At 28.9% G+C, this 22,328-nt stretch overlaps 1 protein-coding gene across 1 annotated transcript in view; it reads right to left on the bottom strand.

Moving 5' to 3' along the window:
* LOC135139091 (octopamine receptor Oamb) overlaps window positions 1–18,607 on the bottom strand; it is a 251,743-nt gene extending 233,136 nt beyond the window's left edge. The window contains exon 1 of the mRNA XM_064069188.1: window positions 18,507–18,607. The gene's annotated coding sequence lies outside the window, so the exon portion shown is untranslated. The remainder of the gene's footprint in view (window positions 1–18,506) is intronic.
* Between the last annotated feature and the right edge of the window lie 3,721 nt (window positions 18,608–22,328).

Below are 22,328 nucleotides of genomic sequence, written 5' to 3'. Positions count from 1 at the left end.
GTATAAAATATCGAAATGTCTAATTGAAAACTGAATGGGAAAATTGAAGAAACAAAAACTACAAGAAAAATCGAGAAATTGAAAAACTGAAAAAATTAAAAGGGGAAAATTGCAAAATCGTATGATTTACAAATCAAAAAATTACAAAACTGTAAATTTGAACAATAAAAAAATTGAAGGAGTTAAACTGTGGATTCAAAATCGAAAAATTGAAACACCGAAAAATTAATTAAAAAATCGTACAAATCAGAAAATTGAAAAACTATGACTGAGAAATCGAAAAATTATACAATTGCAAATTTGAACAAACAAAAAATTGAAAATTCAGATAATTAATTATACAAATAAAACATTGATAAAACGAAAAATTTCAAATCAAAAATTGAAAACAACATCGAAACTGAAAAGTCGAAAAAATAAGGAAAACAGAAAAATTTAAAAGATGAACAATTGAATAATTAACAAATTCATAAAATCGGAAAACATAAACTAAATCTTGAAAATTTCAGAGTCAAAAAATTGAAAAACTGGTAAATCTAAAAAACGAAAACTCGAAAAATTGCAAAAGAAATAATGAAATCGAAAAATACAATATAAAAATCAAAAAATGGAATAGTTAAAAAATCGGAAAACTTAGAAATCGTAAAATTGAAAAATTGAAGAATCTTTAGAATTCCACAAATCCAAATTTGGGCCACGGAAATCATTATATACTGAATTTTTCACGTTCTGGAACAAATCTTGACTGAATGAGAGTCATTTACCAAACACCTGGTAGCTAATCTTACTTGACCTACCCCGACCTGACCTGACCGGACCTAACCTGATAAATAATCTATCTATACAATTTCCAGTTGTGTTTTTAAAGTACATCCAATTTAATTTGTTTTAATAATTTTATTTGTACGCAGTCCCCAATGTAATTAAACCAGTTAAAGCTGTATTTTTCCCTGCAACATTTTCAACGAAACTCTGAACATTTACTTTATGTAGCATTTCGCTTGTACGCAAAACCTTTTACAAAACATTTCTAACTACAGTGCACTTGTTTAACTTTTATTCTCTGCATTCGAGCTAAATTTTTCGCGAAACAACCCTCTCCAAAGTTATGCAACGCTCCCAACGAACGACATTCCAGCAAATGGAGCAGCCGCTCTGCAGACTAAAAACTAATAACCGTTTTTATCCGAACCTAAAATTTCATCAATCCGCCACCCACTATTCCTCTTTTTGTGACTTAACAAACACCAATCCATTAACTAATTAAAAAACGTAAACACTCTATAAAGACCCCATTTTTTCACGTGAACGCTCTTTTGAAAACCTAATTAGCAGACAATTCTTTCAACTTTGGACTGATTGAAATGAAACAGTTTTGTTTACTTACGGAAAAAGCTCAAGTGGCTCTCTAAAAGATCCAATAAATGCAAATCTGCGCAAAGTATCAGCGAACGATGCTTGTCAGGATCGACCCTCCACATCTAGGGCATTAGTGAGACCCTCATTTGGCTCAAGAGATTATGTCCGGCCCGAAAAATTGAAAACTTAACTAGTTGCCGCAGAGTCTTAATCGATTTGAATGTCAAGATTTCGGCCGAAGCCGGGTAAACACCGCTTTAATAATTAAGTAAGGTTGAGTATCTTTTAACAATCGTATTTTCGATAGTTCGCTTTTTCCTTTCCGAGTGGACAATGTGATTACCGATTATACAGAAAAGTACCAAATTGCGTGACGTGGCCTAAATTATGGTTATTCTTAATTTAAGTGGTATTTTTAGAAGTCGCATGTTTGTGCCAACCATAATAGAGAGAATTTCGCTCAATTTTAAGCTGGAAACTAAATCCTACCCTCCTTGCTACGTCGCTAATGTAATTTATCGATAATTGTAACAGCAGATGGCTCGTTGTGTACACACTCACCTGCGATAGCTAATTGTATTTACTAATACTCGAACGCGAACAAGGTTTTTGCGACTAAGACAGCGAAAAAATTTACTAAATCGTAGGCTTTACAAAGTGTGAAATGAAGAATATTTATTTAATCCTTAAAACTATCGTTTATACATTATTTTAATACGAGAGTTTTTAATATAGTTTTCCATGATTCTCAATCACACTCTTTAGAGCGAAAAAACCAATCCATGTTTAAAAGAAAAAATAAGAAACTTCCTCATCGATCTATATATTTCGGTATGCTTATCTTTGAATGTACTGATATCTGCACGTAATATCACAAAGCTAACTCAGTTTTAAACTGTGTTAAATACCTTTTTTATCAATTTGACCAACTTAATTTTTTCCATAAAAACGCAATTTTTTCCAAAGGGATACAAAAAAAACAACAACGGTTTCGTGATTCAGAAAGTTGTCGATAAAAACGACCCAATTACGCAGAGATTTGAAGAAAATTTAAAATTTGACTAAAGTTTTGGACCAATTTGGACGAATTTATTTATTTCCATGAAAACGCGTTTTTCTCAATCGTTTGAAAAGATACAGAGAAAACAGTAACAGATTCCTTGGAAGGTTAACACAATTTGGCACAGATCTGAACGAAATTGTGTTCCTCTTATTCGAATTCCTCCCTAGATTTTGATTTGCAATTTACGGTTACCAATTTTTAATTTTCAAAATTTTTCAATTTTTCAGTTTTTCAATTTTCTCTTTGCGAACTTTGTTAATTTTCGATTTCTCAATTTCTCAGTCAACCGATTTTCAGGTTCTCTATTTTTAATTCTTCAATTTTTCGATGTTTGAGTTTTTTGTTTCTTCAATATTTTCATTTGAAATTTTTCAGATTTTTCATTTCAAATTTTTCAATTTTCCGACATTCAACTTTTGAATTTCCCACTTTTTTTATTTTTCTTCCCGATTTTTTAGTTAACTTTTCAATTTTTCGGTGTCTAAATGTTATAATTTTTGTTTTTTTTTTATTTGTCAGATTTTTGGATCTACAAATTCTTCAATTATCACTTTTTTGATTATTTAGATTTACGATGGTTCAATTTAATAATCTTCTCCTTTCTCAGTCATCCCATGTTTCAATTTCTTGTTTTAAATTTTTCGATTTTTCGCCTTTAGAATTGTCCAATTTTTCAATCTTTATTTTCGATTTTTTAATTTCTACATTTTTCCTTTATCGATTTTTCAATTTTTCGTTGGATCAATTTTTCGAATTGTAATTTTTCAGGTTTTCAACCTTAAATTTTTCAATTTTTATTTATGTTTTCCACTTTGGAAATTTTTAGTTTTTAATTTTTTTTCGATTTTTTAGTTTTTGAATTTTTCGTTTAAATATTTCGATTTGCAGTTTTTATTTCTTACAATTTTATAATTTTTCTATTTCTCAAGTGCGCCATATTTCAATTTCTGGTGTTTAATTTTACCATTTTTCGATCTTTAATTTTTTGTTTCTTCAATTTTTCAGTTTGAACTTTTTCGGATTTTCAGTTTTAAATTTTTCAGTTTTTCGATTCTTCAACTTTTGAATTTTTCGGTGCCTAAATGTTATAATTTTTGTTTTTTTTTGATTTGTCAGATTTTTGGATCTACAAATTCTTCAATTATCACTTTTTTGATTATTTAGATTTACGACGGTTCAATTTAATAATCTTCTCATTTCTCAGTTATCCCATGTTTTAATTTTTTGTTTTAAATTTTTCGATTTTTCGCCTTTAGAATTGTCCAATTTTTCAATCTTCATTTTCGATTTTTTAATTTCTACATTTTTCCTTTATCGATTTTTCAATTTTTCGTTAGATCAATTTTTCGAAATGCAATTTTTCAGGTTTTCAATCTTAAATTTTTCAATTTTTATTTACGTTTTTCACTTTGGAAATTTTTAGTTTTTACATTTTTTTCGATTTTTTAGTTTTTGAATTTTTCGTTTAAATGTTTCGATTTGCAGTTTGTATTTCTTACAATTTTATAATTTTTCTATTTCTCAAGTGCGCCATATTTCAATTTCTGGTGTTTAATTTTTCCATTTTTCGATCTTTAATTTTTTGTTTCTTCAGTTTTTCAGTTTGAACTTTTTCGGATTCTCAGTTTTAAATTTTTCAGTTTTTCGATTCTTCAACTTTTGAATTTTTCAATTTTTTTGTTTTTCTTCCCAACTTCTTAGTTAATTTTTCAATTTTTCAGTGTTTCAATGTTATAATTTTTCGTTTTTTCGATTTGTCACGTTTTTGAATCTACAAATTCTTCAATTATCACTTTTTAGATTGTTCAAATTTACGATTTTGTAATCTTTCGATATCTCGGTCATTTGATGTTTCAATTTCTAGTTTTAATTTTTTTAATTATCGATTTTTCGGCTTTAGAATTGTTCAATTTTTCGATTTCTGTTTTCGATTTTCTGGTTTCTAAATTTTCCCTTTTTCGATTTTTCATTTCTTCGTTCCATCAATTTTTCGACAAAAAACTTTTCGGGTTTTCAGTCTGAAATTTTTCAATTTTTGGTTTTTTTACTTTTGAAATTTTCAGATTTTCCATTTTTTTGCGTTTTTCAATTTTTCGCTTAAATTTTTCGATTTGCAATTTATGTTTTTCATTTTTACAATTTTATGATTTTTCATTTTCTCAATTGTCCGATTTTTCAATTTCTGGTTTTTAATTTTTTAATTTTTGGATCTTCTATTTTTTGTTTCTTTAATTTTCCCACTCTTACCTCTGAGTTTTAAAATTTTCGATTTCTAATTCCTTTCTTCAATTTGACAAATCGTGATTTAAATATACATTTCCACCATTTTTATAAAAATTAAATTTTTTGTTCAGATCTGCACCAAATTGTGTTCGCCTAAATCATTATTCAAAGTTGAAAAATTGAAAAATTGTGAAACTGAAAAATGAAAACTGAAAAATTGTATAATTGAGAAATCGAAAAATTATAACAGTGTAAAATTAAACAATCAAAAAATTGTAACTCTGAAACATTGAAAAAATTAAAAATTAGAAGATTGAAAACCAGAAAGGAACGAAAAATCGAAAAATTAAAGATATAGAAACTAAAAAAACGAAAAGAAAAAAAAAGAAATCCCAAAAATTGGAAAATTGAAAACTTTAAAAATACAAAACTTAAGAAAAGACAAAAAAATTGAACAATTTAATTTGAAAACTTAAAAACATCAAACAATTTTATTTTTAATTCTTCAATTTTTTAGTTTATTGTTTCTTCCATTTTTTGAATTGAAACTTTTCAGATTTTTATTTTTAAATTTTTCAATTTTTCAATTTTTCGGCCTAAGGATTGTTCAGTTTTTCGATTTTTGTTTTCGATTTTTGTTTTCGATTTTTTAGTTTCTAAATTTTCCCTTTTTCGAGTTTTCAACTTAAATTTTTCAATTTTTCGTTTTTTCACTTTTCAAATTTCGGTTTGCAGTTTTTGTTTCGCAATTGTCCTATTTTTCAATTTTTGATTTTTAATTTTTCAATTTTTCGATCTTTGAGTTTTTGTTTCTTCAATTTTCAATTTTAAATTTTTCGGATTTTCAATTTTTAATTTTTCAGTTTTTCGATTTTTCAACTTTTGAATTTTACAATTTTTTGTTTCTTTTCCCGACTTTTTAGTTAATTTTTCAATTTTTCGGTGGTTTAGTGTTGCAATTTTTGGTTTTTTTGATTTGTCAGATTTTTGACTCTACAAATTGTTGAATTATCAGTTTTTTATTATTCGATTTTCTCATACGATTTTTCAATTTTCCTGATTTTCCAATTTTACAATTTAATAATCTTTCAATTTCTTAGTCATCTGCTGTTTCAATTTCTTGTTTTAAATTTTTCAATTTTTCGGTTTTAGAATTACCTATTTAATTTTTCGATTTTTTAGTTTCTAAATTTTCCCTTTTCCGATTTGTCAATTTTCGTTCCATCAATTTTTCGATTTGCAATTTTTCCAGTTTTCAATATTAAATTTTTCAGTTTTTCGTTTTATCACTTTCAAAATTTTCAATTGTTCCATTTTTTTGATTTTTAAGTTTTTCAATTTTTCGCTTAAATTTTTTGATTTGCAGTTTTTATGTTTCTCAATTTTACAGTTTTTCTATTTCTCAATTGTCCGATTTTTTAATTTAGGGTTTTCAATTTTTCGATTTTTTGATCTTTGAGTTTTGTTTTTTCAATTTTTCAATTTGAAACTTTTCAGATGTTTAATTTCAGTTTTTTGATTTTTCAACTTTAGAATTTTTCTTTCATTAAATTTTTCGATTTTTTAATTTTTCGATTTGTCATACGATTTTTCAATTTTCCTGATTTTCAAATTTTACAATTTAATAATCTTTCGATTTCTCAATCATCCGATGTTTCAATTTCTTGTTTTAAATTTTTCAATTCTTCGATTTTTCGGCTTTGGAATTGTTCAGTATTTCGATCTTTGTTTTCGATTTTTTAGTTTCTAAATTTTCCCTTTTTCTATTTTTCAATTTTTCGTTGAAAAACAATCAAAAATATCGAAAAATCAAAAAACTGTAGAATTAAAAAATTGTCAAAACGAAAAATTTAAAAATTCAAGAAAAACTGCAAATCGAAAAAGGAAAGAACCGAAATATTGAATAATCGAAAACTTAAAGATCCAGACACAAAAAAATTTTAAATCAAAATCAAAAATCGGAAAACTGAAAATTTTAAAAACACAAAGGAAAAAACGAAAAATGAAAAACTTAAATTTGAAAACAAAAAAACTTGAACATCGAAAATTTAGTGAAATGAAAACTCAATGAACCAAATTTCAAAATTTTGAAACAGAAAAATCGAATACAAAAAACTAAAAGTCTTGAAAAATTTAAAAGTTAAAAAACCGAGAAATTGAAAATTTTTTATTTAAGAAATCGAAAAATCGGTTGATTGGAAATCGATAAATTAAAATTTGTAAAACTGCACAACCAAACACACCCAAAAATCAAGAAACAGTAAAATCCAAAAAATGTCCAAATTGAAAAAGTGAAAAATCGAAAAACTGTGACACTGAAATATCGAAAAATTGCAAATTTTAAGAAGAATTTCAAATCGAAAAACTGAAGAACCGAAATATTGAAAAATCGAAAAATTAAAGATGTAGAAACTAAAAAATGTAAAATAAAAATAAAAAATCGTAAAGTTGACAATTTTAAAAACACGCAGGTTAAAAAACGCAAAAATTGAAAAATTTAAATTTTGAAAACCTAAAACCTGCACATCGAAAATTTGATGAAACGAAAACTTAATGGAACCAAAATTAAAAATTTTGAAACAGAAAAATCGAATAAAAAAACTCAAAATCTTGAGAAACCGAGAAACTGAAAAATTTTCAATCAAGAAATCGAAAAATAGGTTGAATGAGAAATCGAAAAATTACAAAATTGTAAAACTGAACAATCAAAAATATCGAAAAATCAGGAAACAGTAAAATTCAAAAATTGTCAAATCGAAAAAATGTCGAATAGAAAAATCGAAATATTGTAACAGTAAATCATCGAAAAATCGCAAAATTCAAGAAAAATTGCAAATCTAAAAACTAAAGAACCGAAATACTGAATAATGGAAAAGTTAAAGATCTAGGAACTAAAAAATCTAAAATCGGAAAATCGAAAATTTTAAAAACACAAAGCTTAAAAAACCAAAAATTGAAAAATTTTAATTTGAAAACCTAAAAATTTGCACATCAAAAATTTGATGCAACGAAAACTCAATGGAACCACAACTACAAATTTGGAAATAAAAAAATGGTATACAAAAACTCAAAAACTTAAAAAATTATAAATTTGAAAAACCCAGAAAATTAAAAAAATTCATTTAAAAAATCGAAAAATCAGATGATTGGGAAATCGAAAAATTGAAAAAGTGAACAATCGAAAAACTGTAACACTGAAACATCGAAAAATTGAAAAACTCAAGACTGAGCACTAGAAAAATTGCAAATCGAAAAACTGAAGAACCAAAATATTGAATAAACAAAAAATTAAAAATCTAGAAACTCGGATATCTAAATTAAAAATTTCAAAAATCGAAAAATTGAAATATTTTATAACACAAAGGTTAAAAAACGAATAATTGAAAAATTGTAGTTGAGAAATGGATAATCGCAAAATTTTAAATTAAAAACTCGAAAAATTGTTAATTTGATAAAAATGGTGGAGACGCCGGGATAATACTTCATTAAATTTAAAACCATTCGCTTCAAAAATTATAAAAAGCTTTAAAACAATATATTTCCGCAAAAACAATACATTTTCTTAAATTATCTTGATATCAGAACCTAATATTACAAACCAAGCAAAAATTTTATTCGAGTAAATTCATTTTTCGACTAATTTTGAGAACTCTAATTATTTTAATGAAAACGGATTTGCCCCAATCGTTTGAAAAGATACGAGAAAAACAACAGATTCGTAACCCAGAAGAAACTCCCGACAAAATGAACAGAGTTTCGCACGTGTCCCAAAGAAAAATTAAAATTTGATAAAAATGGTGGATGCGCCGGGATAATAGTTAAATTTAAAAACTGCAAAAATGTTAAGTAGTTTTGACAACTCTAATTATTTTCATGAAAAGGGATTTTTCTCAATGACTTGGAAAGATACGATGAAAACAACAACAGATTCGTATTCCAGAAACAATTCCCGACAAGATGAACACAATTTCGCACAGTTCTGAAAGAAAAATTATAATTTGGTAAAAATGGTGGAGGCGCCGGGATAATCATTAAATATGAAATCGTTTAATTCAAAACTTTTAATAGACTTCTTCATCGAACAAAGTATTTCGGAAGAAATAATACCGAACATCTGAGCGTAATACACCAAAGCAAACAAAATTTTAAACCGAGGTAAGACCCCTTTTTCAGCCGATTTGTCCAGCTTTAATTTTTTCCATTAAAAAGCATTTTTCTCCTTTGTTTGAAGAGATACAGGACAAACAAGCAGAGACTCGTGAGCCGGAGGAAATTTCCAATAAGAGTGACCCACTTCCACAGTAATTACTAAATCTAAACCTTTTTTTTTTTCAAAAATATTACAATCTTGCGATTCTTCCAACTACCATTAAAACTGCCAAGAACAGCTCCCACGGAAAAAGTGTCAGTTCTGAATTAGGCCTGATTATCGTATCCCATTTATCCGCCATAAAAAATCATCTAAAAATCCCACTTTATCTCCACGGGCTGCACGTTTTCGCTCACTGGATCAATACGCCATCATATAAGCTTATTTCATAATCATATTATGTGCAATCCGAGATGGAATCTAAATTCTGTATTCGTCTGTACCTAAATCTCGAACGGGACAAGTTTTGCATTTATTGAGATCGACAGGTATCAAACCAAGTTTCACATTAATATGAAAATCAGTCTTCTTTATGTGGGGGGCGTATTTACATATTTATGGCAACAGAAAATTCCGAAACCCGGCTGAAAATTTTAATTATGACTCGCACGTCAATATTTCCCCCAAACCCGAAAATCCCCCGATCTCACGCGAATAACCGAAAAAACTAGCAACAAAATATGCAGTTTGTGCGTTATGCTAATTCCAGCATAGATACAGACTGAAGTCTGTAATTACGCGAATTTAAAATTGAGATTAGGAAATCTGATCGTACGATATATTTTTTTAATTACAGCTCAAACGTCTCCGGGTTCAATATCAAATCGTAAAACTTCCTTAATATTATCTCGGACCTACAAAAATTTGCAATATCGTGAATCCCATTACCCGAAATAATTCCGTTATAAATCTGAGGAGCACTCATAACACCGAAAATTATGTTCCGGGCGAAATTAATGTCACGAAAAGGCTCTTGAATTGCTTTAGCGGGTTCTGTTTGTTGTGGTTACGTCCGTGCGCTGGTGCAGAAACATGGAACATTTCCGGAAAAGCGCGGATTTTCATTATGGCATGTTTTCCGGTCAATTTGAGGGCGGTTCGATTTTGGGACGAGCGAATAGAGAGATGCCGGGTTTGTAAATTTCGAACAATAGACAGGGTTTTGACCTTTTATTGACAAGGAGTCCCGCCGAAGTCAGCAGAAGTTTTGATCTTCGTGATTTCCGACCGTTTAGTTTTCAAGTTTTTTTAACGTGTGGTTTCCAACTAAACAAGTGTAAGACCACACGATTTTAGTTATTTTGATTATACAGGGATTCTATCTGTCTTTTAAATTATCCCGTGTTTACTTTTACTTCAATTAAAGAGTCTGTGGAACGAAATCCACTTTAAAGCTACTAAAACGTGTGCACGTTATTTATTTTTGCCTAGTATTACATAACTGAACCACCGTGTGTGTGCCCCCATTCCAGGCCTAATCTAGCGTAATTTCTCATAATATCGCCCAAAATTAATTCAGCGTAATCTTCGATTGGCCATAAATCAGCGGCTTATCCTCCTCCATAACCAACTTAATTTATTCCGTCGAGAAAAACGTCTCCATTTAACGCCTCCAAAACTATCGATTACCGTACCCAAATTAGAATCTTGTCAGATTTTAATAGTGTGCATTTTGGCGCGTAATAAATGTGATTCAATTACGGTCTGACACAACATTAACATCGATGTTGGAACTAATTTCTCCTCTTCGTTGCAACTACTTACTAAGTGTCTGACATGTCGTGCCTCATTTCCATTCCCAAACTTATAACTGTTTAAATTAGTTAGGGAATATTTCATTCCCGTTTAGGGAATAGTAAAGGGTTGGCTACATCTAAAAATCTCCAGAGTTATCTGAAAAGTAGTCGGTGCGGTAGTAAATTTCCAGGCACCCAATCAAAATGACCTTATACTTCCTTAGCAATCGCTCGGGAAGTAAAAATCACCAATCCTACGCTCCATGAATTAATTGTATGAAAATTGCTCGTCCACGATTAGACTTTTGCGCGGCTAATTGTCGGAAACGGAAATAGACGATCATTACGACACTTAAACGAGCGGTTTAACAACAATCAAGGTTAATTGATTATTTTAAGGACTGTCACGACGGATGATTGATTTATGGCCTGCCGGAGACAGGGTTATGATGGGTGCATAGTTAATGCAGGTGCTGAAAGTTGGCGCCATCGATTATGATCAAATTTTAAAGAGCTCGCAGTGCGTATTATTAGCGAGCTGATATTAAAATGCATTAGAATGCCGAAAATAAATGGTGAAGGTCGGTTCCTGCGGATTTCAAAACACATAAAGATACATAATTATTTCAACCACTCCGTACCAAGGAGTGTAAAAGCTACACAAACAAACCAAGGGCAGATGGCGGGTTTGGAAACAGGAAAATTGGGAGAGGCTGCTTTGTGTAAACACTTTTTGCGTGCACAATTATCTGAAAAGTACCACGAGGTTGGGGTAATAATGTACGAGATGATTTTATTGTGAGTCGTAAAAGTTTATTTTTTACTTGCGGCACAACAAGGCTGACTTAAATACGACGCGTGAGGTTGTGGAAAAAATTTCCGATAGGATGAAATCGCGGAAAATAATAAAGCTTGTAAACGATCTTCACAGCTGTTTTTTCAAGGTTTATTGTCATTTTACATTTTTCGTCTCTTTCGTTTGCACTTTCCGAGTGTAAGCTGAAGAAGTAACCAAAATTTTTCTAATCATCCCACCAGCAATCAAAATTTTCTGCATTAAATATTATTAAATTTCATAAAATAATAACCCTTACACTTGTGTTTTATGAACCCGTCTTGAGTTTCTATCTTACTTAGAAATTTTATAATTTTTAAATTTTGTATTATCCATTTTCGGGTAAAATTTAGTCCACAATATTTTGATATGACGTTATAGATTTCTAGAAAACATTAGCTTAGTTATTATAACCTATTAAACAAGTAGTTATATGACGGGGGTTCTGGTTCATACATAATTCATAATTAACATGGGAAATCGCAACATTTTCTGAATTTTTCAGAGATTTCTGGCCTTTTTCTTTGGGGTATCGAAAAACCCACCCCCTAAAACGGTGTAATGTACCGACCATGTAGTGAGCCAGAAAACTCACCCCTAAAAAAGCGGTCGCCACTTGTGGTCATAAAAAAATCGAAAACTCGGCCCCTAAATTCTGAAATTTTTGCGTTTTTCATGTCAATTTCCCATAACAATGAGTCAGAACCCCCACCATATAATTGCAACTGAAACAATGAGAAGTTTCAAGTTTTTGTTTCAGCTCAGGATAAAGTTACTTTTGTCAATGTCTTTTCGCAAAAGTCGAGATTTTTATACAACTTCACGAATCCAAAAGTAATAAATTTTTTTAGAGGTCTGGATTTCTTTTTAGTTTTTTTATATATTTATATTGCCTCAGAAACTTCAGCTTACTTAGACTCAACTTTCTAAGTGTCTTTAGAAAAAAGTCGACGTTCCCACAAAATCTCAGAAATTTGAAGTTTTTTTTCTCAAGTTCTTAGCTTGATTTTTTTTTTCAAGATTTTGATATATTTAACTTTTGTGTCAAGTATGAAATTGTGAAAAGGACCTAAAAATTTTGGAGAAAATCCCAAAATTTAGAAATTCTTCAAAAAAAAAGTTATATCTTAAAAACAGATTTCAAAAAAAATTTTGTAAATCTTCACTTTTTATTATAAGCTCAACATAAAATTAATTTGATCGTACGTAAAACCCCGAGATTTTCATAAAACTACACAAACTTGAACAAAATTGGTTTTCATAACAGAATTTTTTCTAAGATTTTTTAGTTTTTTCGAGATTTTTGTCAAAAATTCTTGACTTCTCTCCGAAGGCAATAAAATGTGTTCCGAAAATGTTCGTTCTTTATCTCAAACAAAGACAGAGTCTCTAATGTATTTAAGCAAATATAAAGGTTTTGAAAAAACTCAAAATTTTGGAAAAAAAACTCAAAATTTCGAATTTGGTCATACATTTCACTATTTATTTTGAAAATTATTTTACCTCAAGGCCTTGACTTTTGGTCTCAAGAACCAAAGTCTTGGAAAATACACATATCTTAGTGAAAAAATTCTAAATTTTGAAAATTTCCTAAAACCTTCTACTTTGTCAGTTTACAATACTTAGACTCAATTTTCTCGTGTCTGGGGAAAAAGTCGACGTTTTCATATCGCAAAAACTTGATTAAGATCATGTTTTTTTTTCTCAAATTTTTGAGGATTTTTTTTCAATAATTTAAGATATTTTTCTTTTTGTGTCAAGTAGATGTTTTCTCAAAATTTTCACTGATTCTCTCAACTGAAAATAGAGTCACCAATGTCTCTAGGAAATAAAATCGTGAAAATGACGTAAAAATTTTGGAACGAAAACCCCAAAATTTGGGAAATCTTCAAAAAAAGTTATATCTCAAAACAAATTTCAAAAAATCTTGCCGTTATGATTTAAGCTCAACGTAAAATTAATTTTGTATTACGTAAAACTCCGGGATTTTCATAAAACTATACCAACTTGAACAAAAATCGTTTCGATGAACTGATTTTTTTCAGATTTTTTAGTTTTTTTGAGAGATTTTTGTAACAAATTATTGAGTTTTTCTCCCAAGACAATAAAATATTTTCTGAAAATTTTCATTCTTTACATCAACTAAGAACAGAACGCTAGTGTATTTAAGCAAAAATAAAAATTTTGAGAAAAACAAAAAATTTTGACAAAAAAAACTCAAAATTTCAATTTGGTTTTTTAACATTTCATTATTTATTAGCGCTCTGGCCATTTTGAAAATTCTTTTATTTCAAGGCCTTGACTTTTGGCCCCAAGAATCAAAATGTTGAAAAAAAAACTCATATCTTGGTGGAAAATTCTAAATTCTTAAAATTTCCTAAAATCGTCTGTTTTTTGTCCGTTTAGCATACTAAGACGCAATTTTCTCGTGTCTTTATGAAAAAAGTCGACGTTTTCACATCTCAGCAACTTGATTAAAAATTGTTAAATTTTTTCTCAGATTTTTGAGAATTTTTTTTCAAAATTTTGACATTTTTCAAAATTACTTGTCTTTTTGTGTCAAGTAGATGTTTTGTTAAGATTTTATCCACTGAAAATACAGTCACCAATGTTTAGGATATAAAATCGTGAAAAGGACCTAAACATTTTGGAGAAAATCCCAAAATTTAGAAATTCTTCAAAATAAAGTTATATCTTAAAAACAGATTTCAAAAAAATGTTTGCAAATCTTCAGTTTTTATTATAAGCTCAACATAAAGTTAATTTTGTCGTACGTAAAACCCCGAGATTTTCATAAAACTACACGAACGTGAACAAAATTGGTTTTCATAACAGAATTTTTTCTAAGATTTTTTAGTTTTTTCGAGATTTTTGTCAAAAATTCTTGACTCCTCTCCGAAGGCAATAAAATGTGTTCCGAAAATGTTCGTTCTTTATCTCAAACAAAGACAGAGTCTCTAATGTATTTAAGCAATTATAAAGGTTTTGAAAAAACGCAAACATTTCGGTATTTATTTTGAAAATTATTTTACCTCAAGGCATTGACTTTTGATCTCAAGAATCAAAGTCTTGAAAAAAACTCATATCTTGGTGAAAAAATTCTAAATTCCAAAATGTTCCTAAAATCTTCTACTTTATGTCAGTTTAGGATATTTAGACGCGATTTTCTCGTGACTGTAGGAAAAAAGTCCACGTTTTCACATCTCAGAAACTTGATTAAAATCATGTTTTTTTTTTCGCAGATTTTTAGGATTTTTTTTCAATATTATGAGATATTTTTCAAAATTAGTTGACATTTTGTACCAAGTTAATGATGCCTCAAAATTTTCACTGATTCTTTCGACAGAGAATAGAGTCACCAATGTGTTTAGGAAATAAAATCGTCAAAAGGACCTAAACATTTTGGAGAGAAAATCCCAAAATTTGAGAAATCGTAAAAAAAAACGTTATATCTCAAAAACAAATTTCAAAAAAATGTTGACGTTTTTGTTTAAGCTTAACGTAAAGTTAATTTTGTATTACCTACGTAAAACCCATGGATTTTCAGAAAACTACACAAACTTGAACAAAAATGGTTTCCATGAGCTGAGAGGTATTTTGTCGAAACTTCTTGACTTTTCCTCCCAAGAAATAAAATGTTTCCTGAAAATTTTCGTTCTTTACTTCGACTAAGAACAGAATCGCCAGTGTATTTAAGCAAAAATAAAAATGTTGAAAAAAGCAAAAAGTGTTGGCAAAAAAACTCAAAACTTCAAATTTGTTTCTTTAACATTTCATTATTTATTAGCGCTCTGGCCATTTTGAAAATTGTTTTATCTCAAGGCCTTAGCTTTTGGTCTTAAGAATCACAGTCTTGAAAAAAAACTCACATCTTGGTGAAAAAATTCCAAATTCTGAAAATTTCCTAAAATCTGTTTTCTGTCACTCTAGGATACTTACACAATTTTCTCGTATGTTTAGAAAAAAAGTCAACGTTTTCACATCTCAGAAACATAAAAAAATGTTTTCGAGGATTTTTTTTCAAGATTTTGAGCTATTTTTCAAAATTACTTGACTTTTTGCTTCAAGTAGATGTTTCTCAAAATTTTTACTGATACTGTCAACTGACAATAGAGTCACCAATGTCTCTAGAAAATAAAATCGTGAAAAGGACCTAATAATTTGGAAGAGAAAACCCAAAATTTGGGAAATCTTCAAAAAAATTACATCTCAAAAACAAATTTCAAACAAATGTTGCCAGTTCAGTTCAAGATAACGTTAATTTTGTATTACGTACAAACACGGGATTTTTATAAAACTATACAAACTTTTTTTGAGAAATTTTTGCCAAAAATTCTTCACTTTTTCTCCCAAAACAATAAGATGTTTCCTGAAAATTTTCGTTCCTTACCTCTACTAAAAACAGAATCGCTAATGTATTTAAGCAAAAATAAAAATATTGAAAAAAAAACATTTTGCCAAAAAAACTCAAAATTTCAAAATTGTTTTTTTGACATTTCATTATTTATTAGCGCTCTGGCCATTTTAAAAATTCTTTTATCTCAAAGCCTTGACTTTTAGTCACAAGAATCAAAATCTTGAAAAAAAACTCATTCATATCTTGGTGAAAAAATCTAAATTCTGAAAATTGACTAAAATTTTCTATTTGATTTCGGGTTAGGATACTTTGACTCAATTTTCTAGTGTCTTCAGAAAAAACGTCAGCGTTCTCACATCTCAGAAACTTGATTAAAATGTGTTTTTTTTAGATTTTGAGGATTTTTTTCAAGATTTTGGGATATTTTTCAAAATTACTTGACTTTTTGTGTCAAGTAAATGTTTTGCTAACTGATTCTCTCAACTGAGAATAGAGGCACCAATAGCTTTAGAAAATAAAATCGTGTAAAAGACCTAAAAATTTTGGAAAGAAAATCCTAAAATTTGGAAAACCTTCAAAAAAAAATTTGCAAATCTTCCGTTTATATTCAAGTTCAACGTACAGTTAATTTTATCTTGAGTAAAACTCCTAGATTTTCATAAAACTACACAAAGAAGAACAAAAATGATTTCTATGAGCTGATTTTTTTCAAATTTTATTTTTTTTTTGAGACTTTTTTGTCAAAAATTCTTGACTTTTTCTCCCAAGACAATAAGTTGTTTTCTGAAAATGTTCGTTCTTTACCTCAACTAAGTACAGAATCGTTAATATATTTAAGCAAAAATAAAAAAATTTGAAAAAACTACAAATTTTGGGAAAAACCCAAAATTTCGAATTTGGTTCTTTTTAGCATCTCACTATTTATTACCTCTCTCGGCGTTTTAAAAATTCTTTTTTCTTAAGACCTTGAGTTTTGTCTCAAGAATCAAAATCTTCAAAAAAAAATCATAGATTTTGTTGAACAAACTCTAAATTCTAAAAATTTTCTAAAATCTTCTATTTTTATATCCGTTGAGTATATTCAGACTCAATTTTCCCAGTGCCTTTAGGAAAAGGTGGACGTTTTAAGATATTTTTTAAAATTGCTAGTAGATGTCTTAAGATTTTTATTGTTTCTCTCAACTGAAAATAGAATTACAAGTGTCTTTAGGAAATAAAATCGTGAAAAAGACCCAGAAATTTTGAGGAGAAAAATCCCAAAATTTGGAAAATTTTCAAAAACGCTGTCTTGAAAACAAATTTAAAAAAAAATCTGCAAATCGCCTGTTTTTTATTCAAACTCAACATAAAGTTAATTTTGTCTTAAGGAAAACCCCGACATTTTCATAAACCCAGACAAACTTAAAAAAAACGATTCCCATAAGATGAATTTTGTTCTCGGATTTCTTAGTTTTTCCAAGAGATTTTTTAGACAAAATTCTTGACTTTTCTCCAAAGACAATAGGAGTTTTCTGAACATGTTCGTTCTTTATCTCAACTAAAAACAAAATCACGAATATATTTAAGCAAAAATAAAAAGCTTCAAAAACCTAAAAATTTCGGGAAAAAATCTCATTAAAAAAACAAACAAGATATTATGCTGGTTCCTGTGTAGAAACAACTTGAAACAAATAAAACAATTTTCTGTTAATACAAAGGAGAAAAAAATGGGTATTTGTTAAAATAAAAATCTGTCAACACTGTATTCAATCCAGGAAAATTGGCAACATCGGGGAGTTTTATCTTAAAGACTAATTTAATCTCTGCGTCACTTCTTGCCATGCATGTGACGTAGACATTTTCCTGCTGAAGTATTTTTACTCATATCAGCGTGTGCAACACGCGAGTGCATAATTATTTATTAGACATTTTTCAAAAATATCATTAACATCTTTTGACGCCAAAATATAAAAAAAATCTGGAAAACACCGAAAGTACGATTAAAAAAATTTTCAAATTTACTTTTTTTGAAGAATAAACTGTGTTCCTAAGAAATACTCGAAAATCGCCTACGTGCTCTGCACAGTAACCCATCTCAGATCGGATTTTATAAGTGATCCCTTTTAAAAACTTTAAAGTTGTTAGTTGTTTCCCAGTTTAAAGCCACTTATCAGAAACAAAGTTAACGTCGTCGTTTCCATAACTGACACTTTGACACTCCCACGTGAAGTAACAAGTGGCTATCGAACAGGTCATGATCTTTAACTTATTTTCGTACTTGATCATATAATAAAATCTGAATTGTAAAACATCGGCATTATCCTACACAATTTACTTATCGCAACACGGTCCGATAGATTGATTGCGAACGCACGAGTTGTTAAACGTCTGACATTAATTACAAATATGATTTTCTTTACGATTCTCGACACATAAACGCTTCTAAAGCCTATTTAGAAATGCGTGTTGCCATTCTACCAAGGTTATTTTTTCGGTGACTTATTAATGGATGTCACTAATTAAGACAACATCAACACTTTCCCGCTGTCCAACAAAAAATAAAAACAAAAAAACACACGTCACGTACTTGTGTTCCATAGCTGATTAACACAACTTTCTGAATGACACACGCTGCTAAAACTCCGACTTTGTTATTGTGGATTCTTGAGCAACCGGTCTAATTAAAATTTCGCTCGGGTTCATTCATCAACAGTATAATTTATTATGTCGATTGTTTAAGTCGAGATTGAACGAAGCACACAACTTTATCTAGGTGTCTGCCACTTAGAAAACAGATTAATTACCTTTGAGCTTCCAGCAGCTTCATCCGACTGTGTTTGCATGCTTGAAAAACCGAAAAACTTCACTAAATCGCGTCGGAAAGACTGAAATTCGTGCGGTGTCCGCAACCGACTGTCAGGATTCGCTGCAGTCGCCCCTCTTCGAAGTTCGCAGGGTCGGACTAAAAGCGTTTGCCTGTAATTAAGACACTATCGAACGAAACCGATAAAGTCGCACTTTAATAACTAGGTGCATATTATATCAATTAGTCGAGCGGTGTTGATGTAAACAATTTCAACAAACAGAGGGAGGTAGAAGACGGAGCAGGCCGAAGAAAAACAATTAAATTAAACGGAGCGATGATTCCTTTTGTCTTGCGCTGGGGAAGGGAGTTAATAGGGAAATTGCCGTCATTATGAGTATTATAATTAATTTTCAATGAGGAAGGTTTGAATAAAAATTATGTTAAATGGTGAAGCGCTCGGTTTGGGCGGAAAGAAAACCAGACTTACCTAAAGCGGAGACTTAACTACTGCTTTTATGATGGTAAAGTGGAGAATGAATCACGCGGTCGGTTTTGACCATTTTGATAAATAAGGCGTGGAATTGTTGTTTGGGGCCTTTTTGGTTCCTGGACAACGACCCGCCGCCTTTGAGAACGTAAGTTCGGCCAGAGGTCGGCTAAGTTATGGATTGCGAAGACCGTAACTGGGGAAAGTGAGAACGAATGTACGGGATGTCTCGCCGGAAATGGCACACTCACGCTATATTGGAACATTTTCCAAAGTAGACGTTCGGAGAGAATTATTTAACGGGACTTCGTTTAAAAGTTTTACCTCGTCTGGTTTAAGTAAGTCAAATGAAAATTAATTAAACAACAACAAAAATAATAAACGAGATTTAACACCATTATTTTACAATTAGTGTAAACAAAACACATACAAATTACTTTTTTTATCTACGAATGACGAATGAATAGCCTAATTTTTGCAAAATAGAATTTATTGTGCTATTACTGTTATTTCAGTTATCTTCGAGGGTATTAGACCTTAAAGGTTACTTACTATTGTTGGTCATGGTTCTATTTATATAACGTTCGCATAACAGTTTTCACAATGAATTTATCAGTTTCTAATGTAATACTATAATAATAGCTATACAACTATTACTGTTATAAACTAAATTGCAACACGTAACCTTGATTTAACCAATTATCTCTTCCGAATCTCGAAAAACTTTCAAACTCAAAACAGCAACCAGGAAAACACAAATCGAATTCTGCTGTATAAAATATTGAAATTCTGCAAACGTCGTTGCTTTTAGCTTGAAGGGGGAAGCTTAATATGTACAAACACGAGTAAATTATCTTTGTATCTTAACAAATTCGTGCCTACTTTTCCACAAAAATAAAAATTGGTCGAAGGTTATTTTGACAGAACTTTGACAAACAAATCCGGCTTCTTTGAAATTTAGTTTCTATTTTTGTTTCCTGAAAACCTTCATTAAATTAAAACCAATCCTGTAAATGACCCTCCCGCAAATTTTTTGAGTTTCGAGTTTTCATCAAGTTTAAATCTTTCAGTTTTTCAATTTCTATATTTTGCAAATTTCGATTTGAGTTTCTCGAGTTTTAAATTCTTAATTTTTTCGATTTTTCAATGTTCAATTTTTATAATTTTTTGTTTTCTCAATCTCAGTTTTTTCAATTTTTCGTTTCTTCAATTTCTGATTGTTTCAAATTTTCGATTTGCGGTTTTCCCTTTCGGTTTTCCATTTTCTTTATTTTTACAATTTTTCGATTTTTCCATGTTCCTATTTTAAAATTTTTAGTTTTTTCAGTTTAATTTTTTCCAGTTTTTCGTTCTTCAGTTTTTCGATTTGCAATTTTGCAATTTTTAATTTTTTTTTTGTTTCTTCAATTTTACCGTACGTAACTCTCGACTATTCATTTTAAAATGTTTCATTTTCTTGAATTTCCAACTTTTATTTTTTCGATTTTTCAATGCTCCGATTTATAATTTTTTGTTTTCTCAATTTCAATTTTTTCAATTTTCCGTTTCTTGAATTTTTCATTGCTTCAAATTTTCGATTTTCAGTTTTCGTTTCGGTTTTTATTTTCTTTATTTTTACAACTTTTCGATTTTTCCGTGTTCCTGTTTTAAAATTGTTTGTTTTTTCAATTACAATTTCTTCAATTTTTCGTTCTTCAGTGTTTCGTTTTTCGATTTGCAATTTTTAAATTTTTAATTTTTTTTTGTTTCTTCAATTTTACGATATGTAACTCTCGAGTTTTCATTTTAAAGTTTTTAGTTTCTCGAATTTCCAGCTTGTGGATGTTTCAATTTTTCGATTTGCAATTTCACAAGGTTTAAAATCTCAAGTTTTGAATTTTTCAATTTTTCGTTTCTTCAAATTTTCAATTTGAAAGTTTTCGTTCCATGTTTTATTGTCTTTATTTTTTTATTTTTTCGATTTTTCAATGTTCCGATTTTATAAATTTTTGGTTTCTCAGTGTCAATTTTTTCAATTTTTCGTTTCAAATTTTCGTTGCTTCAAATTTTCGATTAACAGTTTTTCGTTTCGATTTTTTATTTTCTTTATTTTAATAATTTTTCGATTTTTCCATGTTCCGATTTTAAACTTTTTTGTTTATTCAGTTTCAATTTTTTCAATTTTTCGATTTACAATTTTTTAAGTTTTAATTTTTTTGTTTTTTTCGATTTTTTGATTTGTAATTTCACAAGTTTTAAAACCTTAATTTTTCAATTTTGCGATTTTTCAATTTGTCAATTTTTCACTTTTTGGATTTGCAATTTTTCATTTCGGTTTTTCATTGTCTTTAATTTTTCAAATTTTCGGTTTTTCAATGTTCTGATTTTATGATTTTTCTTTTTTCATTCTACAATTTTTAAATTTTTGGATTTTTCAATTTTTCGGTTTTTAAATTTTTTAGTTCGTCGATTTTTCAATTATTCGTTTCTTCAATTTTTGATTTGAAATTTTTCTAGTTTTCATTTTAAACACGTATGTAATAATAATTAGAATTTTTTAAATTGTTCACTTTTTCAATTTAGGATTTTATGATTGTTTCCTTTTTCTTCCTATTGGATTTTAATCAAACTTTTTCGTTGATTCGATTTTTAATTTTGAATTTCCGAATATTTAATTTTTCAATTTTCGATCTTTCAATGTTACAGTTTTTCTGCTTTACAATTTTTACGATTCTATAATTTTTCGATTTTACAATTTTTGGGCTTTCTAATTTTTCGACTTGATTCATTTTTTCTTCTTTCTAATTTTTCGATTCATTCAGTTTGTCGATTTTCTAGTTCGTCGATTTTTGGTTTTTCAATTTTTTCAATTTTTCATTTCTTCAATTTTTCATTTCTTCAGTTTTTCATTGCTTCAAATTTTCGATTTGCAATTTTTCGTTCCATTTTTTATTTTCTTTATTTTGTTATTTTTTCGATTTTTCCATATTTCGATTTTAAAATTTTTCTATTTGCAATTTTTCAAGTTTTTTTTTTTGTTTCTTCAGTTTTTCGATTTGCAATTTCACGAGTTTTAAGATCTTGATTTTTCAGTTTTTCCATGTTTCAATTTTTGCATCATTTGAAATTTCTCGTTTCGGTTTTTCATTTTCTTTATTTTTTCAATTATTCGACTTTTCAATGTTCTGATTTTATAATTTTTCTTTTTTCATTGTGAAATTAAATTTTTGGATTTTTCAATTTTTCGGTTTTTCGATTTCAAATTTTTTAGTTCCTCGATTTTTCAATTATTCGTTCCTTCAATTTTTGATTTGCAATTTTTTCAGTTTTCATTTTAAATATGTAATAATAGTA

Source organism: Zophobas morio, unplaced genomic scaffold (assembly GCF_036711695.1).
Source record: "Zophobas morio isolate AGI-343-1 ecotype UQ-CSIRO unplaced genomic scaffold, CSIRO_AGI_Zmor_V1 ptg000004l, whole genome shotgun sequence".
NCBI classification, from domain to species: Eukaryota; Metazoa; Arthropoda; class Insecta; order Coleoptera; family Tenebrionidae; genus Zophobas; species Zophobas morio.
This window is presented reverse-complemented; position numbering and strand designations above follow the sequence as displayed.